Raw genomic sequence first — 17805 nt, 5'->3', positions numbered from 1 at the left:
GTTCTGCGAGTTTGACAGTCCCACTACACAAAAAAGCCACATGTCCAACACGCGGGTGTACGCGCATGCGTCGATTAAAAAGCCTGGTGTTCATTGGCTCGTCGTTTTCATAAACAGGCTTTCTGATTGCCTCAGATATAGTCGCTCAAGTGGATATAAGAGTTCAAAGGTCAAAAATGAGCATTATACACCTTGTGTGGTCTGTATCTCCCTTATGCATTGACACTTTTTTTAAACAAATATTTCTTGTTGGTTTTTGTCAGTTTTTTATATATTATTAATTGTGTCTGTGTCCAAACAGGATACTAACTTTGCTTTATTGACACTGGACTCGACAGGCATCTAGTTCTGAAGTTCATGTCACGTGTGTGTATAGGTTAATGGAGATATATTTTATACATATTAACTGTCTATATATGTGTAGATAGGATTTATACTGAGTTTGTAGAAGAATACGACATTCAATTTCAATATTTGTTTGACTTTCCCTAGGTGTTGTTTAGCTCAACTTTTCAAAGAAAATGAGAGCTATTGTACCCACCGCGGCATTTGCTGTGGTTAATTTGTTTATAAATCACATATAACTTTGGAAAAATGTTATTTGTATTTGTCAAGATTAGTTTTTCATTACAAAAGCTTAAATTACAAAACTTCAATGTACTGAAAAGTACGTGTGATCTGAGATTATACTCTGTAATAACTTGAACATATTGAAAATTAACATGTGATCTGAGCAAATATGTGACAAGTATTCAGAAAAGTTGACCAGCGCTGTCCTCGGACAGCCCTCGTTTTTAATTGTTTTATTTTGTTCCATTTAGTTCTGCTGCAGTAAAATCCATTTGAGAACATAGTTTAATCTGATATTTACTAATCTTTACACTCTTCCTACAGAGACGGATATTTTAGTTTAAGAATAAGGTCATATTTTTCAGTAACATTTTATTTATATCTTTCTTTGATGACCCACAATAATTGATGTTAGGTTCATATTAGTAACATCCCACAACCATTTTGTTAATCTTATGCTATTAAAGTTTGTCCAGTATGCCTGCATTTTGTCATTTATTGGTTTGCAACATTGTTTTGAATTGACCAATGATGCACATTACTTTTGACCATTTTATCTTGCAGGCAAAATATCCACCATATGTCTTTACATACACCTCTGAAAAATAAAAAATGTGTAGTTTTAAGTCATGTTGTGTAAATGTACCTGAATGTATGTTGAATTGGTGGGTAACCATGGTCTTGGTGTGTGATGTTTTACCGGGTATGTGGTTTTGTATGGCTGAAGTGAGAAAGAGAAGAAATTACATTATAAAATGTTTCCATTTTTAATGTGTGAATCCAGTTAGTTGTGGTTAAGCGCAATTTGATGCACAATGCGGATTATTTCATTTATAATATTTTTGAACATGATAAAGGAAATTTATGTCAATATTCCTTTTGCTTAAGTTTTGGGGAAAGTGATTACAATGGTTGAAATTTTCTACATTCAAAGAATAGGTATTGTATTGTTTCTTTAGAGCACTAGCATAGATTGCAAATACTTGATTGTATTAGTTTACATTTATAAAAGTAGGCATTCGTGACAGTTATTTGATACGATATGTTTTTATTAAACATTTCTAACATGTGTCATTTGTTGGTACATGTATTTGTGTTAAATACATAGTTTTCCAGTGGAGTTGTAACTCTTTATTTGACATAATATGATCCCACAGTTTATTTGGGTGAAAAGACACGCAGTGATATAGACACAGAAGTCTGAAAAACACACAATGTATCATTCGTTAGAAACAAAAATGAAAAGACCCACAATAAGATTTTGATAGTCCCACAAATTATTAGACACACAATGTATCATTCGTGAGCCCGTCCGTGTGTTCGTCCGTGCACAATTTTTGTCCGGGCTATTTCTCAGCAAATAATGACCGGAATTCAATGAAACTTTATGGGAAGCTTCACTACCAAGAGGAGATGTGCATTTTATCAGCGGGTTCTGGTTGGATGATTTTTTACAGAGTTATGGCCCTTTGAAATTTTCCATTAACTGTACATATAGTGCAATTCTTGTCCTGGCTATTTCTCAGCAACTAATGTGTGGAATTCAATGAAACTTTATGGGAAGCTTCACTACCAAGAGGAGATGTGCATATTATCAGCGGGTTCTGGTCGGATGATTTTTCACAGAGTTATGGCCCTTTGAAATTTTCCATTAACTGTACATGTAGTGCAATTCTTGTCCGGGCTATTTCTCAGCAACTAATGACCGGAATTCAATGAAACTTTATGGGAAGCTTCACTACCAAGAGGAGATGTGCATATTATCAGCGGGTTCTGGTCGGATGATTTTTCACAGAGTTATGGCCCTTTGAAAATTACTATGAAAAATTCTTGTCCCCCTAACTAATGTGCCCTCAAGACGTTTCCTTTTATCTGAATATATAGTGCAATATTGTGACAAAAAAACCTTTGGGGAGCATCACCCGTCTCCGACGGTTTCTTGTTGTTTGAAGTTTCCGCGCAATGAAGGCTTGAGAGTAGCCTTCGTCGCTGCTGACTGTTTGGTAGTGATAACTAAGGCCGTAGCTTTATGCGCGTTGGTTACTATAACTTTGTCATTTATACGGAATATAGGGGTTATAGGGGGCAGTCTGCCCTGCATTTGATGCACCTGATCCCAAAGTTCCTTACTAGTAGTTTTGTACGAGAGATTGTTGCAAAATTCATTCCAATATCTAATTTCGCCTTTTTAATTACTTGTCTAACCATCGCGCGGGCTTTAAGTTTTTCGTATTTAGGACCTGTTCTGATTTTGATACATTTTTTCCTGCATTTTTCGCGATATTTAATGACTGCTTCGCATTCTTGGTTCCACCAGGGTACGGAGCGTTTGATTTTTTTAGGTTTTTTGTTTACTACCGTGATAGAGTTGCCTAGCGCTGTTTTAAGTTTAGTTAAATAGGACTGGAAGTGGGTGTTAAGAGTCAGTAATATCTTGGTTATGGAGAAATTCGTTATCGCATTGAGCTTTAAAGTTGTTCCATTGTTCAGGTGAAGCCTTATGGATTTTCCACTTGTGCTGTATTGACGGAAGGGAGTGTTCAATTCTTAGTTTTATATTTACTACGATAGTGAGATGGTCACTACCAAACGAGTTGTCAATTACATTGAAATCGCTTATTGCTTGCAAGTTTGCTGATGTAAGGGCGTGATCAATCGCGCTGTTGAGGTGATCGGCGCGGTCTGACACTCTCGTGACTTGGCAATCGTTTTAGAAGTTGAGGTTGGTTTTATTGATTAATTTTAAGAGATTTTCCGCATTATCGTCACATCGTGGGTCGCCCTCAGGGTTCCAGCAGGGGTGCTTAAGGTTAAAATCACCAACGATAATATTGTTATTTCTATGATCTATTGAGTGGAAAATTTTTGAATAATTTTTGGAAGTGTTATCTGCAGACTGAGCGTATACACATTGAACACGAAAGGACAGGTGTTTAGTAAGGAAAAGTGTGATAGCACATGACTCAATGGGGCAATCTTGGTTAATCTTGATTTCAGTAAATGGGATGCCCAATTTTACATATATAGCTACCCCCGTGCCCATTGCTTTTTCTCTTTCTATTGATCTCGTGGGGTCTTGATACCCTTTTAGTTGAACTTATATATTTTAACTTTTAAAGTTGGTTTTTTGGCGGCATATAACATGTACTTCATTATTGTTTACATAATTTTGAAGCTCATACAATTTGTTATTGGTCTTATGGCAGCCTAACCCTTGGGCGTTCCACGACATAACGGTAAGGTTCGAAATATTATTATTTGCTGTCGTAGCCATTGTGGGGTGTGTGGTGGTAGATTGTACGAGCTAGAAAAGTAGTTGGATTAATAAATACCGTACGTGTAATGGAAGTATACCGGGAACGGCGGCGCGAGCGCTTGCCTTTTGTGATGGCTATGGCGCCTGAGGGGAGTCGGGCAGTTGCGGTTCATACGAAGTCTGTTCCTATGTAAGCGTAGAGGCGGGCTCTCATAGTGTTCTTGATGCCTGTAGTAATGATGTTGGTGTTGTGTAAGTCGTGGTGTTTGTTGTTGTTGTTGTTGTTTGGGAGTTACAGGGTTGTTTTTATGTCCCCCACTATAGTAGTGGGGGACATATTGTTTTTGCCCTGTCTGTTGGTCTGTTGGTTGGTTGGTCTGTTGGTTGGTTGGTTGGTTTGCGCCAACTTTAACATTTGCAATAACTTTTGCAATATTGAAGATAGCAACTTGATATTTGGCATGCATATGTATCTCATGGAGCTGCACATTTTGAGTGGTGAAAGGTCAAGGTCATCCTATAAGGTCAAAGGTCAAATATATGGGTCAAAATAGCTCATTCAATGTACACTTTTGCAGTATTTCAATATTCAAGATAGCAACTTGATATTTGGCATGCATGTGTATCTCATGGAGCTGCACATTTTGAGTGGTGAAAGGTCAAGGTAAAGGTCATCCTTAAAGGTCAGATGTCAAATATATGTGGCCAAAATCGCTCATTTTATGAGTACTTTTGCAAAATTGAAGATAGCAACTTGATATTTGGCATGCATGTGTATCTCATAGAGCTGCACATTTTGAGTGGTGAAAGGTCAAGGTCAAGGTCATCCTTCAAGGTCAGAGGTCAAATATATGTGGCCCAAATCACTAATTTTATGAATACTTTTGCAATATTGAAGATAGCAACTTGATATTTGGCATGCATGTGTATCTCATGGAGCTGCACATTTTTAGTGGTGAAAGGTCAAGGTCATCCTTCAAGGTCAAATATATGGGTCAAAATTGCTCATGTAATGTCACTTCTGCAATATTGAAGCTAGCTGCATGTGTATCTCATGAAGCTGCACATTTTGAGTGGTGAAGGGTCAAGGTAAAGGTCATTCTTCAAGGTCAAACACCATATAGGGGGACATTGTGTTTCACAAACGCATCTTGTATTTATTTATAACTTAAATGATTGATTCGTCAAAGGTTTTTTTTTATTATATAAATATCATATCATTCCTGTACTAATTTGTGAATAGTACGTTTCTTTACTTAACTGTGGACTTTTGTCAATAGATACTTGATGAACTGTGGCTATGATCTCTTTGATTAAACCACAGGCCTTGGTAGTCAGCGATGTCTGCCTTGGTAATTTCCGACTGCCCCCCCATCCGGCCGTCTGAAAACTCTTAACATTGGCCTTAGCTTTTGCAATTGAGAAGATAGCAACTTGATGTTTGCCATAAATGTGCATCTCATGAAGCTGCAAATTTTGAGTGCTGAAGATCAAGGTCATTCTTCAAGGTGTAGTGATAAGCTTTAAAGGGAGATAATTTTCTATACCTGCAAAATGATAAATAGCAATTGTATTTAAAAGCAGCGCAGTAGGGGGGGGGGGGGGGGGGCATTGTGTTTCTGACGAACACATCTCTTGGTTTAACCATGTATGTATTAAATAAACAATTATTTTTTAGATATTCCCCCAAATATCTGTTCCTCACCTGTTTTTGTTGTTATAGGCAAACAAGTGAGTTCACCACAGTCCTCTTCCACCCCTGCCACTGTCTCGATCATGACTTCAGCAGGGCCTGTCCAGGGCGGCCAGTCGCAGAGTGTCCAATTGAAGCAGCAGCAGTTGCAGCAGCAGCAAGCCATCGTCGCCCATCAGCAAGCCCAGCTGCAGTCCTCTCAGACGCAGCTGGAGCCAGAAGCTCAAGGTCAGCAGCCTACGCAGATCGAGCAGATCAAAATGCATGCTTTATCAGATCTCATTGTCATGTATGAGGGTTCCATGGGTTGTGGACATAGACATTGGGCTAGGATGCCCGGCATAGTATATGTCTTGGCTTCCCTATCTGTAAGTGTATGGCCCTTGTTTGAGCTTCCTCCTGGCACCAACTCATGTCATCATCCTCTGTTGACTATCAGGTTGATCGGTCAATGGCATGGCTTCTTGCAGCTGCATGCGTTGGCTTTGAACATCCATGTCTCTGATTGCTGATCGGTCATTGTTGTGGTGATTCCCGTGTGTTGTAAGGCTGTCCTCGGCGTAGTCACATTTTTCCTGTAGATTCCTGGTTGGAAGTTGTTGTCGTTGGTGTTGTTTTTGTAGATTCAGTGACTTTCTGGTTGGAGGCAGGCACTGGGCTTACCCTCATTAGGATTGCAGCAGCTGGTTTTCAGGCCTTTGTGTTAACTGATGATTTTTTCCTTATAATATTTGTTTGAACACATATATCCTAAACTAATGATCGGAAATACAAATACTTTTAACGCAACATTTCTTTGATCGCAATATTGTAGAATAACTTTAGAAGGATGGGAGAGTCCACTAGGCATAAATGGGTTAACTCTGAACTTACTCCTCGAAGGCTTCCGTACTAATCCTTAGCTGAGCAGCCTTCCTGGAAGAAAGCAGAAGGCAGACATCGCTGACTACCAAGGCCTGTGGTTTAATCAAAGAGATCGTAGCCACAGTTCATCAAGTATATATTGACAAAAGTCCACAGTTAAGTAAAGAAACGTACTATTCACAAACTAGTACAGGAATGATATGATATTTATATAATAAAAAAAACCTTTGACGAATCAATCATTTAAGTTATAAATAAATACAAGATGCGTTTGTGAAACACAATGTCCCCCTATATGGCGTTTGACCTTGAAGAATGACCTTTACCTTGACCCTTCACCACTCAAAATGTGCAGCTCCATGAGATACACATGCAGCTAGCTTCAATATAGCAGAAGTGACATAACATGAGCAGTTTTGACCCATATATTTGACCTTGAAGGATGACCTCGACCTTGACCTTTCACCATTCAAAATGTGCAGCTCCATGAGATACACATGCTTGCCAAATATCAAGTTGCTATCTTCAATATTTCAAAAGTATTCATAAGATAAGCGATTTGGGCCACATATATTTGACCTCTGACCTTGAAGAATGACCTTGACCTTTCACCACTCAAAATGTGCAGCTCCATGAGATACACATGCATGCTAAATATCAAGTTGCTATATTCAATATAGCAAAAGTTATATAAATAAGTTCGACTTCATCATTATAACAATTTTCAATGATTTTGTTTGGATTTATTTGGTGCTAAATTTTCATTATTTTGCCCCATTCCTCAGCTAAAAATTAGATGTAAAAATTGAGTCGTGTTCTGAGAAAACTGGGCATAATGCTTGTGCGTAAATTGTCATCCCAGATTAGCCAATGCAGTCTGCACAGGCTTATCAGGGACGACAATTTCCGCTTTTATGGAATTTTTCGTTTAAATGATGTCTCTTTTTAGCGAAAATCCAGATTAGGCGGAAAGTGTCGCCCCTGATTAGCCAGTGCGGACTGCACAGGCTGATCTGGGATGCAACTTTACGCACATGCATTTAGCCCAGTGTTCTGAGAACACGACCTAATTGTCCTCTGTAATGACTAATGAGCTGTATTTGGAAAATATTTCTGAATCTGAAGTATTCCTTTAAGAACATTTGAAGTTAAGATTTACCAAAGTAGCTTTGTGAACACTGGCCCTGAAGTATTACAACTTACATAATAAACAACATAAGCACTATTTTGTACAACATCAAATCGGTGCGATAAGAAAAGCGCCCAAAGAAGTGTCTTTAAAACAGACTATAAAGAAATATCAGAAATTTAAATAGTGAATATTACAACAAACCCACCTTCTTGCATCTGAAAAGAGTGATACTCCCTGGGGTCCTCCAAGGACTCGTCCCCCATGAATTCGTTTTGGTCTGAAATTTTTCATCTTTAATGAAAGTCATATAATATCAGAATTGATATATAGCTTATAACTTCCCTTGATTATGTTTTTGACCTTGAAGGATGACCTTGACCTTGAACCTATACCACTCAAAATGTGCAGCTTCGTGAGATACACATGCATGCCAAATATTAAGTTGCTATCTTCAATATTGCAAAAGTTATGGCCAACGTTAAAGTTCCATTGCCATGTGATAACTTTATACTTTCACAATCAAATCATATTCAAACACTGAAGTCAAGCCTCACAACAGCAATTCAGCGCTTCAGTACACTTTCTCATGTTAAATTTATTACATATAAAAGATATAGATGAACATAATAACGACCAAAGCTGAATAGTATACATGTGCAAATCCTGTATTTAAAATATATGTATATATACATTTATATATATGCTTGTATGTATATATGTAATATCTTATTGAGAAAATAAAATTATGCACACAAAGAAGTCCAGCGTACCGACAGTGGGCTCCGTCTCTATATCGGACACCTTTCGGCTGGAGTCCTGGGCCTAGTAACATGAAACATTTTTGCTCTAATCACAAGATAAAATTTGAGTATTAACTCAGTATACATGCCTCCTAAAACTCAGGTTTTAGTCCGACTCAAAAAACTAATGTGAAAACTAAATTGAGCATGATGATCAACAAAATTTAAGTAAGAATATTTACTTTTTTGTGATACTAGACCCTGTGGTTGTTATGGCTTTTAAATGAAACAAGCTATCATTGACTTCATCTTAGCGAGTTGACCCGTGACCCTTCATTTACTTTATTTATGATAGAAATTGTAAACTGATGGATATATTGGCTAAAGTGGTGTAAGTTTATACTTTTATTTTACGAGGAAGTTTTGAACACACAAAAAAATATAACAAACCATGTTTCCACCCGAAGATCTCATGGCCTCCTCATCTGAAAATGATGTGTTCGAAGATGTCTCTGAAAATAGATCAGGACACGTGTAAACCTAACATGATCAGCAAAACAAATATTTGGCGTGTTATGAGAAAACTGGGCAAAATACTTATGCTTAAAGTGTCATCCCAAATTAGCCTGTGCAGTCCGCACAGGCTAATCCGGTACGACACTTTCCGCCTAAACTGGATTTTCGCTAAGAAGCGACATCATTTAAACCAAAAATTCCATAAAAGCGTAAATTGTCGTCCCTGATTAGCCTGTGCGAACTGCACAGGCTAATCTGGGATGACAATTTACGCACAAGCATTTTGCCCAGTTTACTCAGAACACGACACATATTATTATGTTCATTTAAGACAACTTTGCCTTAGTAAGCAATATGGAATAAATAATTATGGCAGTGGTGTTTTATATAACATTTTTGCCTAATAGCTACGAATCCTTTTGACTGGCCACTCGCATAATTAGCATGCATGCTAACATCTTAATAACAAATGAAGACGCTCTAAGTTGCTTTGTCGTTTGAAATCGAATGACATAATAAATAGGGCATGCGATGACATTTCATACCGAATTTCATTACAATTATCCATGAAATTCATAAGTTAACTGACAGACAGACTGACGGACAGTTCAACTGTTAAATGCCACCCTACCGGGCGCATAAAAACTACAAAAGGCAATAATTCTTATATAAGAAAATGTAGGGTAATGGTTCTTAACCTTGGTACTTAAGCTAGCTCCGTATTGATATCAAAACACACGTGAAGTTTCATGGTGATATCTAATACAGTTTCTGATGAATAGCCATAACACAGTTTGTAACAGACGGACGGCTGGACAACGCCAATTATATGTCCCTCCGCCTTTAGCGGGTGATAATAATGGGAAAGACGCACACACAAGCATTGTTGTACACAAACCTATTATAATATGAAGTATCATAGCAATCGTTCGATACGGGGATTTTTCACAATAACACGATTCTCAAGTTCGTATCCGATAACATTATTGAACGAGTGTTGTAAACAAACTATATCTGAGTTACTCGAATACAAAGTGAATATTTTTAGAACCGTTTGTTAATTGAGCAAATGAATGTTAAGAAAATGAAAAAAGTAACATTGTCTGAACAATATAATTTTGGCATTTTATGTCAGAGAGTTATTCAAGCTTATGAAAATCCGCCTTAAACCATTTATGCCTAGTGAACTCTCCCATTCGTCTAAATTGGATCAATTTATTTCCAAAATTAGGGATGTCTAGTATATTTATTTAGAATATTTCTTACAGAAATTCCTTTTAACAAACTGCGCAGACCCTGATGAGACGCCGCATCATGCGGCGTCTCATCTTGGTCTACGCTGTTTGCCAAGGCCTTTTTTCTAGACGCTAGGCATAAATGGGTTAAACTAAATTTAAATGATGTGACTTGTATGGTTTCAATCCGGACGAATTTCCGTCAACATTTACAATACCCACACTTACTGCACTAACCATATGTGTCGCGTTCTGAGTAAACTGAGCAAAATACATATGCGTAAATTGTCATCCCAGATTAGCATGTGCAGCCGGCACAGGCTAATTCGGGAAGACACTTTCCGCCCAAACTAGATTTTCGCTAATAAGAGACATCATTGAAATGAAAAATTCTATAAAAGCGGAAATTGTCGGCCCTGATAAGCATGTGCGGACTGCACGGACTGCACGGACTGCACAGGCTAATCTGGGATGACAATTTATGCACAAGCATTATGCCCAGTTTTCTCAGAACACGACACATATATTTAACCATTTTCTGATTTAACTGCACGTTTTTATATCGCAGTTATTACCTCTTCTTGCTGTGAGGATCATCTTATTGATTTTCTTTTCCATACTACTTAACTGGTTTGACATTGTTTTCAGATTTCTTGGGTTTTCTCCCTCTAGGACCCTGAGACATAAAACAGCGAAACTAAATTTGACGACGACAGTGACGAAGATAACGACCACGGCGATAATGACGGTGATGATGTAAACATTGATGATAGTGATGATGATGATGGTGATGGTGATGATGTTGATAATGGTGTTGATGGTGATGATAGAGGTGATGATGATGATAGTGATGATGGTGATGATAATGATGATGATGGTGATAATGGTGATGATGGTGATGGTAATGATGTTGATAATAGTGTTGATGTTGATGATGATGATGATGATGAAATCAGGGTCGTAAATAGTGTTGTTTTGTAAAGCTTGTATAAACAAAACAAATCGGTATCACCTTGAAACAAACGCAAAATACTGAGCATAGGAAGAAACAAAGACATTTACACGACAACAGCATTAATAAGTGTACAAACTTAAATTGTAACGTTCTTTTTCATCTAAATAAGGTATACAATAAATGGAATAATAAAATGTATAGCACGAGTCGATTGTGCGATCAACTGTTATAAATATCTTCATCAACTCGTGCGTTACAACCGGACGGATCACCACAGCCATGTTCTTTTCCTAATTCAAGTTCCTAATCAAAAGTGTAAAACCTAGCGTCTACAAAAAAGGCCTAGGCAAACAGCGAAGACCCAGATGAGACGCCGCAAAATGCGGCGTCTCATCAGTGTCTGCGCTGTTTGCTATAAGACATTTCTGTGAGAATTATTCTAAAAATAGAAATAAATATACCAGACATCCCTAATTTTGGAAATAAATTGATCCAATTTAGAAGGATGGGAGAGTCCACTAGGCATAAATGGGTTAACTCTGAACTTACTCCTCGAAGACTCCCGTATTTATTCTCAGCCTACTAGCCCTGACCAATCTTTCATGTGCCCTGACCCAAGTATAAAAAAACCTTTATATTTATCATTCAACTTGAATTTTCTTGTGCATAGAGATGCGCAATTTTGATTCAATAATTCTTATTAGCATGCCTTAATTATTCTTATGAATCCAATATTCATCTACTTAAGACATCTATTTGTAATCTTCACGCGGGAGAAAGTTCCTTTTTTTTCCTTGTACTTTCTCTTACTTTCCTCCTACCCTTTTCTTTTCTTATCTGAGGAACCCCCATTCCCACCTGTAAAGCCAAACCTTTTTTATACATAGATTACCGCGGTTACTGTCTGACAACAAATGGTAAGTGAATCTTTGGTTTTGCAAAATAACGTGTTACGGTAGTAGTAACAATTGTACAGGGTTAACTCTCTACTAAAAGCCGGGATCGACCATTAATATTAGTTTTGCTAATTGAATTGCGTAAAAATTATTGTCAAAACACTTCTAATCGACCAAATAAATTACAATTATTTAAAATTGATATATAACTAATAATTTTATAGTAACTTTGTGTTAATGTCGAGTTGCCTCCATCCATCCCGGACGATCCTGGGCGATCCCGGCTTTTAGATTTTAAAGTATTTTTATCGAGAAAACACGTCACAACGAGGAAACCAATCAAAAACCTAATCTAGCGAAATTCCGTTTAAAAATCGGTACTGATGTGTTTTACCAGGAAAACTACCGGGGATTTTCTGAATTATCGGCCTCTTTTTGATTGCAATCAGGGGGTTTCAAATCTATTTTGAGATACGATCCGTTTGTTGTCTCCGACTTCACTCTGGGATTTAATTGTCATTTGATCGTACTGTATTAAGATCTTTTATCTTTGAAAAGCTTATTTAAAATGCAGTTTATTGAAATAGAACACATAATCCCTCCCATAATACACACGACCGGTCGGGCATGTTCCTGGGACATTGGCTAGCCCGGACATAGGTACAGGCAGTGAATGTCATTCGGACGTGCCTTAGTGTTAAGCCCTGCACCATCAAGCATATGGCAATGAGGCAGGAATATGTGTCGTGCTCTGAGAAAACTTGGCATAATGCATGTGCGTAAAATGTCATCCAAGATTAGCATGTGCAGTCCGCTCAGGCTAATCAGGGACGACAATTTCCGCTTTAATTTATAGAATTTTTAGCGAAAATCCTTTTTAGGGGCAAAGTGTCATACTGGATTAGCCTGTGCGGACTTTACGCACATGCATTTTGCCCAGTTTTCTCAGAACACTGTACCATCTTTATACTGATAAACATTTTCAGAAAGTTTGGTCACAATTCGCTTGAAACTGGTGGTAAAGTAAATAGCGTAAATCAAAGATTTACTGCAATGACCGACACAAACAATGTCACACTGACAGGCAGTGCGATAACTTACATGCCTCCATTTGGGGGCATACAAATGAAAACAATTTCTAACTTACTTAAAGACACGAGAATGAAATAAAGAAAAAGATGTTATTCAGAATAATTTAATTTTAATATCACAAAATCACTGTATGATGAGCATGACTGCACAAGATTTCATATTCCCTTATTACAAAATCCACCTTCACAGTCTTCATAGTTTCGGAAGCTTTAAAGAGCTAGTGATAGCAACATCTTCACACTTGGATCGATCAAGCTTCCCCGTTCTCACTGCAGCGTTTATACCATCCTGACTTTCTATTGACGGCAAGCGGACAGCAGCAGCATGCTTGGACATCAAGGAAGACCTTATCTCTGGACTCAGTCTTTCCTTGGAAGAATGGCTGCTCTTAGTGTGAGAAGTCTTTATACTCGGTCTTTCCTTGGAAGAGTTTCTGCCCTTTGTGTGGTCAGTTTCTTGACTCAGTCTTTGCTTGGAAGAATTATTTCCCTTAGTGTGATAAGTCTTGGTGGCCATGTTCCAGGTCCGTCCATCATGCAGATGCAACACTCCAAGACTTTCTCTGCGTGCCAAGGCAATGCCTTCCTTGAGCCCCGTTCTTGATGAAAGTTCAGACAGCTGGGTGGAGCATTTCTTGATCCTCTGTTCCAAGTCCAGCTCAGTCTGTTCCATCTGATAGTCACAAAGGTCCAGAGCCCTCTGTCGTTGCTTTGACAGAATCTTCAGGTATTTCTCCAGATTCTTCTGCTCTTGCCTTATCCGCATAGATGTCAAGAATGAAATGTCGTACCCTAGATACTTATCTTCAGATTTAAAATCCATCCCCAATTATAACAGTTAAATTTCTTCAGTTCTGATTTGTTTAATTTATTGGACTCGTATCTCTAAAATATTCAATTGCAAAGAAGTTATTGAGTCATGCTTTAAAGTCCTGATTTTTTTTATTACTCCAGCGTGTGCTTAAAGCAAAAATTGTGATGTTGAAGGTAAAAATAAAATGATTGTCAAAACGGCGTTTCTAACATACAATAAACTGTCAAGACTAACACTTAATGTAAATTTATGTTCATACATGCTAATATAACCCTCTTAAACAATATGATCCTATTTGCACAAGAGTAATAAAGAGTTGATAACAATGGGCATGTCTGCATAAGAATTGAAACCACTCATTTCAAGATGTTTGGTAATATTGAGAGGTGGTTGTTCAAATAGAGATGATTTGTTCACCCTGAAGATAAAAAAAATACTTTAAAGATTTAAGGATATATGGATTTAGAAAGCTTTTTTTATAAAATCAAATTCAGAAGTATGTTACAGAAACGAAGCGTACGTCTAACTAAACTGTTTGACAAAAAAACATGATATTTTAACTTTAGGATTTGCTAATCAGAGTTCATCAAAGTTCTATATTTTTCACTAGTATGGCTTCAAAGTAAGTTTATATGAGGAATGGGAATGAATATCCAAATATTCAAATATTCGAAAATTGGCTGAATATTTGAATCAAAAATATATATGTGTTTGAACTAATCAGACTTCCAAAAAAAAGTCAGTGGCATTTTTTCAGAACTAACAACTTTTGTTTATCAGTAATTGTTTTGATAGCAGCTGTCATCAATTAATGAGATGATAAAGGGCATACTGGAGGAAATCAGGAGAGAGGTTGTGTCTTTATTGGTTTTATCTGGAAGTTTGCGAAGTTGTTGATACCTTCTTTTTTTATCTATTGACATGTTATTCACATTTTACTGCCTTGCAGTTACAACAACAGAGGCAACCCAACTTGTGACAAAACCCCTCCTGGACAAATCCCTCCCGTCATTTTCATAGGGGGCGGACAAAAACCCTCCCATGAAAAAAAACTGAGGTGGACAAAAACCCTCCCATGAAAAAATCGGGGGCGGAAAAAAGCCCTCCCGTGAAAGCAATTAAACCACAGACAAATGTAATTGTTTCACACAGTGTTGCATTCATTATTCTGAAAAATTTACCCATTGTGTGTATTGTGTTTTCAGGGGTGTGAAATTGAAAGAAGAAAATGTGTATCGATTAACTGTATACATACCTCTTTTCTAATGTGCATATATATTCGATATTCCAATATTATAACAACATCAATTAAAACTCATGGCTCAGATTTCACGGGAGGGTTTTTGTCCTGTCCCCTTTTTTCATGGGAGGGTTTTCGTCCGGTCCCGTTTTTTCATGGGAGGGTTTTTGTCCTGCCCCTATAAAACTGACGGGAGGGTTTTTGTCTGGGAGGGTTTTTGTCTGGCATTAACTTAAAATTGCCAATCATTTTAATTGCTATATTCATGAATTAAATCCATGATTAATATATAATTAGAAAATAGTTATTCAAATATCAACCAATAATATTGTTTGGAATAAGTATCAATTTATTTAGACTCAAGAGCATTTATTTCAAACTCATTTTCTGTTCTAGATACATCTTAAATTTATAGTCAAAGCAATTATTTCACGATGCCAGCCTCTTGTTCAGAATAAGTTTACACGCTCAAGTAATAAGATGAAACCCATGATAATTATGGTAATATATTTACCATAAATATCTTTTATCTTTTAAAAATTAATATATCATCTTCAATTATCGTTTTCAAAAATGATTACTCTATCCCTTTTATAAAAGCTGCATTAAAATTTATAGTGGCATTTGTGTCAAATAGGAACAGTTCTTTACTCTAAATGTTAATAAGTACCAACATTTAAATCTAAGGTTCAACAAGAGATGTGTTTGTCAGAAACACAATGCCCCCTACTGCACCCCTTTGAATTATTATTTTCATTATTATTATATCACTTTAAAAATATTACTTCCCTTGTGAAAATGATCTGTACCTGCCAAATGAAAAATAGAAATGATCTCCCTTTAAAGCTTGTTACTTCCCTTGGATTTGTTTTTTTGACCTTTGACCTTGAAGGATGAACTTGACCTTCACCACTCAAAATGTGCAGCTCCATGAGATAAACATGCATGCCAAATATCAAGTTGCTATCTTCAATATTGTAAAAGTTATAGCCAATATTAAAGTTTTCGGACGGACTGACGGACAGACGGACAAATCAACTTCTATATGCCACCCTACCGGGGGCATAATAATAGAAAATAGCTAAAGAATCAATAGAGCTGATAAAGGCCATATGGAGCGCACTTGAGATCCCAAGCAACTGAACTGTTCTGAGCAGTTATGTGCAAACAAATTGAAAATTAACCTATATTGAAAACTGCCCCAACATCATGCAACTTAATTTTTATAGCACAACACAGTGTTGAATACATTTTTTGGCGTAACCAAGACTTTTAGTAGCAAAATCTAGTCTAGACTACTAAATGAGAAAATGAGATGATTTAACATAAATTAAGTGATACTTTTTAAATTAAATTAGATTCATGGAATGTCTTCAAATTATTTTGGATAAGAGCATGACAGATGTACAAAATGACAAAACTTTCTGAAATTTTTTATCAGTATAAAATAGAGGCAAAGTATAATTACTTGCCAAAACTCGGCATTGTTTAGTTATGGCCCTTGAGTACTTTCCCTTGAACAATATAATGATATTTATATGTCCAGTGGTATTTAGTTGGGAAAGCCATGTGTGTACATTTCTTGTTTTTCTTAATGTAACCATGTGTGTACATTTCTTGTTTTTCTTAATGTAACCATGTGTGTACATTTCTTGTTTTTCTTAATGTAACCATGTGTATACATTTCTTGTTTTTCTTAATGTAACCATGTGAGCCTTGCTCTGGGGAAACAGTTTAATGTGAACTGAGTGTTGTACCATATTAGTATCATACAGGCTAATCAGTGAAAACACCTTGCGCTTTTATGTTGTTTTTACATGTATTTGGACGCGATTGTAAACAATCGATATTGGCCAATAAGAGTGCACGCTTTGCATGAGCGACAGTACTCGTAGGCCTGCATTACGTGCAGTAAAATTATTCAGTCGATAATTGAGTCGGAACAGTGGTGTAATGGTAGATCGCTGGCGTAGTGAACGAGAGGACGCTGGTTCAAATTCCGCCCTGACCACTGGAATTTTTCTGAGCAAGAAATTTATTCCACATTTGCTCTTCTCGTGGAAATTGTATTTTGCATGTAATGCGCAATTAAATCATATATTTGACGTAAAGAATTTTAATAACTTAAAGTTGAATTCATTACATACCACTAGATTGTTTTGTCGAATTCTCAAATTGGCATAAATAAATTTGTAATCCGAAACGCGCTTCTGAATTTTATTGTCAACGCCACATTAACAAATTGTAGCTTTAAATAAACAGTGCTTCGTGTATTTTTGCGGTTTCTTTGTCTCGGTAAAAAGCGCGCGAAAACTATGAAGACGTGTACAATGTCACGTGAAATGTGTTGGTGTATTTATTGAACAGCAAGTCAGGCGACATACTTGTGTTCAGTTGGAAAACCCCGTCTCGATTGGACATTATTTCATCACATCTTTTAATTGTCACATATGACAAAAATTAATTTGCTACTTAAGAAAAAAGGCGAATGTTTATGTTTATGAAATTCTTGAGTTTACTATTTAAAATGGAATGTACAGGATAATCTGGCATTGACCAGCGACGAGAAAAGAAGTAAGTATGCAGTAATTGATAAGAGTTGCGCTGATACAGATGCATTGGGGAATCGATCCAGTTGGGATTATGCGAGTCTATGCGTGAGAAAAAGTGCTCAGCAATAAAATAAATGTCGTTATCCATGACTTTATAGGTTTTTTCTTAAAGAGTCATAACGGACCAAAATAACGTCATAAGTAACGTACAGAGGGGGCTCATCTTTCTGCGTTATGTAATTTGTCATGTC

The 17805-nt window shown here is 36.9% G+C and overlaps 1 long non-coding RNA gene across 1 annotated transcript in view; it reads left to right on the top strand.

Moving 5' to 3' along the window:
- LOC127856100 (uncharacterized) overlaps positions 1-5759 on the top strand; it is a 34815-nt gene extending 29056 nt beyond the window's left edge. Inside the window, exon 3 of the long non-coding RNA XR_008037851.1 lies at positions 5550-5759. This is a non-coding gene — a long non-coding RNA (uncharacterized LOC127856100). The remainder of the gene's footprint in view (positions 1-5549) is intronic.
- The last annotated feature ends 12046 nt before the right edge of the window (positions 5760-17805 follow it).

This window comes from Dreissena polymorpha, chromosome 13 (genome assembly GCF_020536995.1).
Source record: "Dreissena polymorpha isolate Duluth1 chromosome 13, UMN_Dpol_1.0, whole genome shotgun sequence".
Classification (NCBI taxonomy): domain Eukaryota; kingdom Metazoa; phylum Mollusca; class Bivalvia; order Myida; family Dreissenidae; genus Dreissena; species Dreissena polymorpha.
The sequence above is the reverse complement of the archived record's forward strand: the minus strand, read 5'-3'. Positions and strand labels throughout refer to the sequence as shown.